Below are 11,625 nucleotides of genomic sequence, written 5' to 3' on the forward strand. Positions count from 1 at the left end.
GCCAATGGCCAAATATGTGGCCATTGGCAAGGTACCCCGATGCAAAAATGAAATTTAAATGCAGCGCAGCCCCGCACAAACAGGCTGCGCTATATAAAACATAAAAATGAAGGTTATAAACCCACAAATGTGGGTTTTATGCAATACATGGATTTACAATGCAGGGACCAGCAGACCAAAAACAACATGGCCACCATTTAGTGGTTGCTAAGGGGGGAAGCTGAGTCTAAGACATGTAACTAAGCATTAGTAGGCAATCTGATGTAAATGAGTGTTAGGATACTAAATTTCACTGTCACATAGCAAATGAGCACATTCTAAGTAGTGTAAGAGTTACATAAGGGGGAGGAACAGAGTAGGAGATAGGTAACATCACAGGGGGGAATGGCAGAAAGAAATGCAGTTCATTGGAGATCAGTGTTACATGACAGATGTCAGACACATATCATGGAAAGAGGAGTGCCACAAAATAAGCATGGGAAAGTCAAGAAATGGAAGGTGTACACTGTTGCCAACACCAAAGTTTCTTGCTGGGCATGCATGCGCACGTGTGTGTGCCATGAGGCGCGAGTAGGGCAGTGTGCGTGCGTGTAAGGTAGACTGAGCATGTGGGAGCCTGTAGGCAGACTTGTAAGACTGTTTGCGCCGGTGTGCGCGCGTTTTGACCCGAATAAGTAGATTCTAAACTGTGTAAGCATGTGTGCGCGCATGTAAGCGTGTTTCCGCTGGTATGCGCATTGTTCCCCCCTGAGGAAACAGAAAGGAAAAAGGAAGCAACAGAATTAGTAGGAAGCTAGCAGGGAATACTGCTGGAGCTAGCAGGTGAAAACAATTAGAAGCAGGCAATTACACAGGCAGAATAGAAGCCCAGCCCAGCACTTAAAACTCTGCAAACAGCAGTGCAGGATGTTTCTCTCAAGAGACACTGCAAGACAGGAGTAAGCTATTAGAAGTGAAAACTGAAAAAGCTGAACTCAGAGCAGAAATGCTAGGGGCTGCCATAGCTGTCATAAGGAGACATAGGCGACTTGCTGAGGGTGGTGACAATACAAATGGTGCCAGACAACCCACAGTGAGGAGATGGAGAAGAGTGTACAGGCCCAGGGTCACCTACCATGGGTTACATGAGCTGGAGATAGTGGAGCACTATAGAGTGGACAGAGACCTCCTGCAGCAAATTGTCGAGCTGTGCAGGCCACGCCTCACACACAAAACCAACAGAGGGGAACCCATCCCCGTGGAAACCAAGGTATGTGTTGGTCTAAGAGTACTAGCAACAGGTACCTTCCAGAGACCAACTGGTGATATGATGGGGATATCACAGGCATCAGCCTCCAGGGTACAGCACCAGTTCCTGGATGCCATGTCAGCACATATCGGTGATCATGTATATTTCCCCAATGCCTGTGAGGTATTGGCCAGCAATATGCATCTCTTCCAGCAAATAGCGGAATACCCTGAGGTAGTGGGTGCAAGAGACTGCACGCACATATGCATCAAAGCACCAGCTAGTGAGCAGGGTAGGGCCTACATAAACCGCAAGGGCTTCCCCTCCATCAACTGCCAGGTTATGTGTGATGCCCAGGGCATAATAATGAATGTGTGTGCTGGCTGCCCTGGGAGCTTCCATGATTCCCATATCTGGCATTTGATGCAGCTGTACCAGATATTTGCCAATGGGGACATCCCACATGGACACCTAGAGGGGGATGCAGGTTATGCACTGGAGCCGTGGCTGATAACACCCATCAGAAACGCACACACACACCTGAACAGGAATGCCATAATGAGGCACACGCACAAACACGTAATGTAATAGACCGTGTGTTTGGGCTGCTCAAGTCACGGTTCCGGTGTCTGGACACATCTGGTGGAGCCTTGCAGTACTCACCAACTACATGTACCCAAATTGTCATGGTATGTGCTATGCTACATAATATGATCTTGCGAAAACAGCTGCAGCAGGACCAGCATAGACAAACATAGGCCAAACAGCCCCCCACCATTTCCAAGGCCATCACAGGCAGAGCATGACTCAGAGGAGGAACAACCTGAGCCTGCCCCAGTAGGTAGAAGGAGGCATGCCCAGTATGCCCTGGCCTTGGCAAAGAGGCAATGCATAGCACATACACTGGCTGAGTAGGAACCCTGGGAATGATACCCCTCCCTGACTCACTCATATAATAACAGGGATGCCTAAAATGACATAACCTGCTCTCAAACATGTACAGGGAGTGTCGTATGTGCATCCGACAGAGGCAGCCCTGCAGCACCACCTGAGGCATGATTGCCATGTGTTAAGCAATGTAACACCATGTAGTATATGTAAACTTGATGACCCTGACTAACATCCTACCCTCACCAAGCATGATCCCACAATATGAAGATGAGATGATCAATTTCAATAATTGGCTGAAGTATTGCTGTTAGTCAAAGGGGATCCAATGTGTGCCAGCCTGGGATGACATGCTGAGCATGACATGATGCTCCACCTGCTAGGGGTGGCGTGCACCTATCAATCCTGGCCTTATGGATACTGGCAAAGGCTGTTGTACTCCACAGCGTGCCTTGAATAGGTAAGGCTCAAAACACAAACCCACCTCCATAGGTATCACAAGGGATAAGAACCTAGATGTAATGCTACCCAATGCCAGAAGTCTAAACAGCAAGATGCATGCAGTCTAAACTCCCCCAGTATGGAGAATGTTGATATCTGTCCTGTAACAGAAAACTGGGTTAAGGCTCACAACAGCACCCTAACACTACCAGGTTACACCTCATACTGTGCTGTACAGCCTCAAAACATGGAACAAGCTACAAAAGGAGGGTGACTAGCAATAATTGTCAAGGATAACCACATCCCCATGTTGGTACCACAACAAGAAGCAGCATGGACTAGCCATGGTCAAGTAACAGTGGCTAAAACTGCCTCCCAGTTTATAGCCTGCTACAGACTACCATCCTAACACCAGGAACTGCACTTGGCCTATGTTGGAATACATGCATATATCAAGCCCTCCAAACCACATTATATTGGGTGAATGAAAATACCCAAACATAGACTGGGAGCATTATTCTAGCTCCAACACTCTATGACAAAGGTTCCTAGAATCCATAAACCAGAATGCCCAGGAACAACGTACCACTCCCACAAGAGGGGTAAGCATACTGGATGTGATAATCAGCAACATGGGTACGGGATGGCAAGATGAGCAGTGTATCCCTCACTGGTAAGATCAGACCATAGAGTAATCACACTGGATATAAACATCCTGACCACAGTCCCTGGCCAGAAAACCACAGTGAAAAACATGCATAAAGCAAAAGTTGCACTCCTCCAAACTGATGTGGAATCCATTAAAGGCCCTGTGCAGGTGCAAAATATGAGCCACACCTCAGAAGCTGTTATACAGGCATTCCATGAACACTGCCAGGAATGCATGGATTATGTAATCCCAAATGAAACCAAGACACAATGCCATACACACAGACATCTGGCATGGTGGACCCCAGCCATTACCAAACCATGCAAGAGAATGAGGAAGCTACTACATGATGGAGCAAACCTAAAAAGGGAAGTAATCTCTGATCAGTAGTATGGCAATAAAATATGTCCACTCATACAATCCACTAAGGCCAGCTACAACAAGTTGAATCTGTGAATCTTGAGGCAATGTTACACCTGCCCCATGTACACAGACAATCCTCACCTCCCCCCAAGAAATACAAATATATGTGAGAGATGCAACCATTTATCCAAACCGGAGGCTCAGCTCTCTCAACTCAGTACTGTCAAAACTAGTCAGGAGGAGAAGGTAACCACACACACCACAAACCCAGTCTCACATAGACCTATCACAACTGCAAACCAAAGACATAAACACAGAAAAACATTCCTGGAGGCTCTAATTACAAACACACCACATCAACAGAGGCCTCCAAAGCAGACACCCAAGCAACCACTACCTCCAAACATAGCACATGCAACACATAGTACACAAAGCTGGTGTGCCAAACAGTCACAGGCCAGAAGGAGAAACAACATGCCTGATAAGTTATAATAGGAAACTCCATAGTCAGACACACTGCTGTCCCGCTCACCAGACTGAACAAGGGAAAGGGTACAGTAAGCTGCCTGTAGGCTGCTACAATACACCACATAACACAAGTACGCAGGTCACCCCAAAGCAAGTAGAAATATGATGCAGTCATTGTCCATGCTGGCGTGAATGACCTGAGATGTACCTCCCCGGACTACATGAAAAGAGACATAGATGAGCTCCCCGATAATGTAGCCCAGGCCGGTATGACACTGACCATGTGCAGCATCCTACCCTCACCAAGAATGATGCCACAGTACAAACACAGAATGATCAGCTGTAACAAGTGGCACAATTACTGGTGTCATTCCAAGGGGATCCAATGTCTGTCTGCTTGGGATGTCATGCTTGACAAGCCATGCTGCTGTGCCAGGGATGGCTTGCACCTGTTACCCCTGGGTGTCTGGATATTGGATAAGGCTCTTGCCACCTCCATAGAGCCTTTTGTAGGCAAGGCTGAAAAGACTAACCCACCTCCCTAGAAAACATAAGTGGAAAGAAACATAAGGGTAATGCTGCCCAATGCCAGACATGTAAACCTCAACATGCATGCTCCCGAGGCCCTCCCTAGTATGGAGAACATCGATGCCCATGCAGTGACAGAAACCTGCAGCAAGGCTCCTGACAGCACACCAGCAATACCAGGTTATACCTCATATCATGCGTTATGGCCCCAAAACCTGGACCAAAACATAAAAGGAGGGGGAGTATCCATATTCAGCACAGATACCCACATGTCCAGGTAACTGACAATGCACAAAGCATCAGAGACCAGCCATGTGCAACTAACCATAGGCAAAACTGCTGTACAGTCTGTAGCATGCTACAGACCACACTCTCACACACAGGAACCCCACTCAGCCGTCCTGAAGACACTGGACAGTATAAATGTCTCACCAAATACCAAACAAGGTACTCACAAATTACCACATAGGTGGTAATCCATTATGTATGGAAGGAGTAATCAGGGACCTAGGGACACATGTGGACAGTAACCTGTCATGTGACACTCACATTGCCAACGTGGCTAGGAAGACCATCTATATTGGACACCTTATCATGAAAGGATTCACATCTACGTCAACAGAGATCATTGTGCCCCTATACTGTTCTCTTATCAGGCCCATAATTTAGTACAATGCCTCATTTTGGATGTACCTTACCCGACACCTGCAGCAGTTAGAAAGACCTCAAAGGTACATCACCAAGAGGATAAAGAGTCTCAAATATATGTCATATGCTGCCTGGCTGTAGACACCCCAGCTGTATGCAGTCACATACTGCCTACGCAGAGGCGTTGTATGCCTGTTGTACAAGGCCATGTCCAACACAGGATTAATGGACATGCTCCACCCCAGAAAACCCAAATCCATCGGAGCTGTGAGAGTGAGAGATGTCAACCTCAACACATAATGAAATAGGATGTGCTGGAGGGACAGATACATAACCCAGAGGCTCCCTACACCCTGGAACAGAATCCCACTCCATGTTAGGCAGAGCCCCTCACTGACTCTCTTCAACAGGAATCTTGCCAAGTGGATGGGTGATCATAGATGTACACTGGGGGTATTCACTGTGTCACGTCCAGACAGAGGCACAGTAAAGTAAATCCTAAATGGCCATAATATTCACATAGCAAGGGGTGGCGAAAGCCACACACACTCTGGCTAGGCTTATAAATGCCCTAGGGCAGATAGCCTAGTATGAACCTATGAACCTATGAAGATACAAATTGTACAGGACATTAAGGATAATCACAAGGCTTTCTTAACTGATGGTAGGAACCTTGTTGGGAATTCACAGATATGCTCTGAATCACTCAAATATCACAAACAACATACCAAACACACACACATATTGCCAACATCCAACCTGACAGGTGCAGTGCAACCCCCAAATGCAAAATATCTATCCCAGCAGAGTGCTGGCCCCCTGACATTGCAGATGCTGAGGTAACAGCCAGCATCTACAAAAGAAAACACACAGCATCAATGGTACAAGATGGTGTCCTGGGCTGAGTCCAACATGGACTCCAAGAAGAATGGAATGCCAAATAGCACTACTGCTCAATGTCAGCCTTACCACATTATATGTACCCAAAGAGCAGTGTACAACAACAGTGGTCCTTCTCCACAAAGGTGTTGCCTGAATGGATACTGCAAACTACCACCCCAGAATCCTGACAAGCTTGGTCTGCAAAGCTATGGAAAGGATCAGCATGTACCTCAGACATAAAGATATTGGGGACCTACTGACACTGGACCCTACCCAGTGTGGCTTTCTTAAGTGCAGATCCTGCCCCTTAAACATGTTTGACTCATTTGAAACAGTCATTAAGGTCATTGATGAGGGGAATGTGGTCCACACAGCCTAGCTGGACCTTGCAAAAGGCTTCCATACAATACCCCACGTGTTCATTATAGATAAGCTCACCAGCCTAAATATAAACCCCATGTCAGTAGAGGGATTGCAAACCAGACCAAGGACAGAACTGACATGGTCAGAAATGCTGCAGCCATGTCAGACTACAAACCAGATATAACTGGCATCCCACAAGGCTCGGTCCTGGGACCTCCCTTGTTTGGTATATATGTCCCATAGGTACAGGCCAACATGGAAGGACTGTGTCTGAGCAAGTTTGCAGAGGACTACAAACTGGCCACCATATCTGACCCTCCAGCTTACACAAGCATCCCACAAAAGGGCCACATAGAAATAGACAACTGGTGCCACAACCATGTCAGCAAGCTAATTGCAGAAAAGTGTATAGTCAACCCCATGTGAATATACAGTAAGTGCCCACCAATTACCACATAGGTGTTAACCCATTAAGTACTTAAGATGTAATAAGAGACCTGGGGACACAAGTTGATAGATATCTTGCATTGGACAAGCATGTGGCTGTAGTGGTTACAGAAACATACCATATACCCACCTAATCATGAAGGTAGTCAGATCTAGATCAGGGGAGGTCATTGTGGCTCTGCAATCATCCTTCATCAGCGTCACAATTTACTACAATGGCCCCTGTGAGATGTACCTCAGCATACACCTCTATCAACTGGAAAGACCCCAAAAGTACCTCACCAGGAGTATCAAAGAGCTTGAACAGATGCCATGTGTTGCCTGATTAAACAAACTGCAGCTCCACACACTGCCATACTGCCCGCCCAGAGGCAAGCTGTGCCTGATGTATAAAGCCATGTCCAAGCTGGAATCAATGAACATGCTGCACCTTGTACAATCTGAATGGCAGTGAGCTATGCACATGAGAGACCTGAATCCCAGCACTGACATACATAGGACAAGCTGTACTGAATGATCCATAACACAGAACCACCCCCACTCTTGAGCAAACTCCCAGTACAGGTTAGCCAGAGAGTCACTCATCAACTCTCCTCAAGAGGAATCTTGATGAGTGGATGGGAGATGGTAGGTTTACCCTGGGTATCACTGTTATGTCACGGGTAGACAGAGGCACAGTATACTAACCATGAGATATGTCATGGCAAACTCCAGTTACAATGTGTGTCGAAGGACAAACACACTCTCTGACTAGCATTAGAAATGGCCTAGGGCACATCGCTAGTGTTTGCCAATGTCCACCTATGTTGTGGAATACACTACCAATGTTGGACAAGCCTGGTTTAAGTAGTCCATATCTGAACATAATGCAACATGGTCATATGTGCACAACTGGCCCCTAACCAGTCTGTTGTGCTCACTATGAAAATTTAAAGCAGTGATAGGACTAAAGCCCAGGATACTGTCCACCACAGTGAAAGTACTGAACCAGTACATTATATGGTACTACAGTGTTAGGTCAGTATGAAAGGATGTTGACAACTGTATGCAAAGTATCCCATGCAAACCCTGCAGGCACAGTATAATCCCTGTTGTGTTCAGACACAAAGCAGTTGGCCAGTAAGTACACAACATGACACGCAACACACAACCATAAACGTGAGATATTGTTGGAGTTCACACTCATCCACAAATGTGATGGACTGCAGAGTTCAACATATGGAAAGCTCACACTGGGCATGCTCGCACACTTTGATAAATGAGACATATGTCAGACATACATGCCAAGGAAAGCCTGAACTGGGCATGCTCACACACTTAGGCCATATCTCAGTTTAGCAGTTGGCCACACATATCTGGTATTTGTATGTGTTATTCCAGGAACCAACCACATTACAGCAATCTGACCAGTGCACACAGTTAAATGACTACAGAGACATAAGTGATATAGTGGATCCCTCTCATATTCAAACATCTTCCACAGATACACAAGTTGTTCATAGAAACAGGGAATGCTATGGCAATAAAGACCTGCAGTTTATCAGCAACAAATATTGTGCATCTGACAATTAAACATACGGGCGTAGAGGTCAATACTAGGCTGTTTGCCCTAGGGAATGAAAGCTTAGCCAGAGTGTGCTTGGCGTCTGCCTCCCCAGTACAGTAGGCTACTGTGCCACTGTAAAGTAGGTCACATAAGGCACCGTTTGAGGCTAGTGTGCTGTGCCTCCATCAAGCAGGGACACAGTGGAGATCCCAGGGGTTGGATTTGCTATGCCACATCCATGTTGATGGCGTGTGCTGGAAGAGGGTTGGTGAGGACCTCTAACAGTAAGTGGGCATCAATAATAGACTGAGGGGAGCCTTATCTGCAGTGTCTGGACAATTTCACTGTCAACACTTTGTGGTGATGATTATGAGGGATTGAAGTGTCATGCCAGTACTGTTCAGAGATGTCCTCCCTCTGTGGGCTACTGCTCTGCAATGTATTAGCTCACTCCGTCTGTTGGACAGCTCATATATGGCTGGTGTACACCTGACAGGTGTTCTGTTGTGGAGGAGTCATGGGTATATTTGGGATAGCATGATCAATGCAAACCTTCCACATGCTCATAGAATGCAACTGTCAAGGATTATGCAGAGTGGCCTGTATACTCCCCCAGCATGGGTCCTTTGAAGTCTTCCACCCCAGTCTTCACAAGTGCAAAGTCTGCTTTTGATAAATACACTTTGTTTGCAGTGACAACCTTGCCTGGGGGTGGGGATGGGATATGGATGTCCAGGGAAAGGTGGGTATGGTTAGATATCAACAATGGTGGTCTACCTCTGGTGTGGAACAGTGAGTACCCATGTCGCAGATGGTCAGGTGCAATATGTATTCCCCCTTGTGGCTGTGGTGAGTGGTCCTGCCATAGCACATGGACTCACAAATTGTAGTGACTGTAGGGTAATGTTGTAGAGGCCTGAGTAGTTCCCACACACAATATACCTGTACCTGATGTTAACAACTGGAATGGTGTATGTGAACACCTTCATATCTTGGCACTGTTCCCAGGGAAGCAAAGTGTGTGTCCTGGATGTGGGAGGGGTGGTCTGAACTGGTTGTGTTGTGTGTTACAGGTCCTGTGGTCACGAAGCATGGTATAAAACATAACCTGCCAGTGCTGATGTGCATATCTGACCCTGAAGTAGGTGGCTGCAAATGCATATATATGCTATCCCCCACCTGACAGGTAGTAATAGATGTACATACCTCTGTATAAATAATGATGTCAGCACTCTATAAATACTGCAGGTGCAGAACAGATGCCCAGTAATTCGGATAGTGCGCTCTGCTAATGTGTCTCCCTCAAGTGTAGTGTCATAATATAGTTAGGTAGGGGTTTGAATCCTTCAAATGCTCAGTGTGTGTGTGTGGGTGAGCGAGGTTGGTGTGTGTGTGCAATTCTGTGTGAGAGAAATGTCCCTTTTGGTAACTAGGAGAACACACTACAGGATGCACATTCCCCTTTCTAAACACTGATGATGTCAGCACCCTATAAGTACAGCAGGAGAAGGGAAACCTCCCAGTAATGCAAATAGTGTGCTCTGCTAATGTGTCCATCTTGAGTGTCATAACATAATTAGGTAGGGGTGTGAATCCTGTAAATGCTCAGTGTGTGTGTTTGGGTGAGTGGGGTAAGTGTGTGTGCAACTCTGTGAGAAAAATGTCCCTTTTGGCAACTAGGAGAACACACTACAGGATGTACATTCCCCTTTCTAAACACTGATGATGTCAGCACCCTATAAGTACAGCCAGAGAAGAGAAACCTCCCAATAATGCAAATAGTGCGCTCGGCTACTACATATCTTACTAGTGTCATAACATAGTTAGGTAGGGGTTTTAATCCTGCAAACAGCAAGTGTGTGGGAGGTGGTGGAAGTAGGGTGTGTGCAATTACATGTGTGAGAGAACTGACCCTTTTGGCAACCAGTACAACACACCAGCTGCTGCATATTCCAATCTCTATACAGAGATGATGTCAGCACCCTACAAGTACAGCAGAAGACGGCAAATCTCCCAGTAATGCAAATAGCACGCTCTGCTACTGCGTCTCTCAATACTATCATAGCACAGTTAGTTATGGCTTTGAATTCCACAAATGCCACGTGTGTTTTTGTCACACAGAATGCCCATGTGTGTGTGGATTGTTGTTCACAATAATGCATGACATCGATTAAACCAGTAATGTCAATGCACACATATGATGTATGTGTGTGCCAAATACACATATATACCTGTGACCTTCAATAGTTCCCATGTCTGACGCCTACCACATGTGAATACATGGTATTTGCACTGGATAACATTATGACTGTGGTTTTCTGTGCATGTGCTGCATGTGGTATGTGTATATACAGTGTGAGTTGTATATGGTATCATCCTAGCAGCGAGGGATACACATCTGGTCTGGGGCATATAGTCTACAAGTTGTTGATGAGCAGTTGCTGCATGTTTTCACCTGTTGTGGGAGTGGTAACAAGTTGTTCCATAGCAATGCAGTGACTACATGCTAGGAACCTTTCAGCTAGGGTGTTGTAGCTACAGTAATTCATCAGCATTCAGCAATACTTCAGCATTCTTGGTGAGGGTATGATGCCAACCAAGGTCAGGGTCATACCAGCCTGTGCCACATGCTCAGAGAGCCCTTCTATGTTCCCTATCATGTAGTCCAGGGAGGTACATCACAGGTCAGCCATAATGGCATGGACAATGACTGAGTCATATATGTCCATGCCTCTGACTGACCTGTATGCTTGCGTTATGTGGTGGACCATAGTGCCCCACGGGCATATCACTGTGACCTTCACTTTGTTCAGCCTGGTGAGCGGGACCTCACTGTACCGGACAATAAAGGTACCTAACACAACTGTAGCAGGTGTGTTGTCTAGCTGTACAGGCTGTGACTGTTTGGCACACAGGATTTGTGTGCTATGTGTTGCACGTGCTGTGTTCCGACTTAACGTATGCCTGTGTGCCAGCTGCAGAGGTGTCTGCTGCTCACGCAGGATGCTATTCTGGACCCGGGGGATTTTCCAAATTGCCCCAGGGTGGGTTTGGTCCCCTTTTGGGGTGTTTATCTTCAAGGGTTTCTGCTTACATCAGAATAGGTAAATGAAGTCAAATGTTGTATTTCAAAAGCCACGTCAGACAGGGATTAAGCCTAGTTTCTGGTGACTA

The sequence above is a fragment of the Protopterus annectens genome, chromosome 2.part1 (genome assembly GCF_019279795.1).
Source record: "Protopterus annectens isolate FY-2018-M chromosome 2.part1, PAN1.0, whole genome shotgun sequence".
NCBI classification, from domain to species: Eukaryota; Metazoa; Chordata; order Ceratodontiformes; family Protopteridae; genus Protopterus; species Protopterus annectens.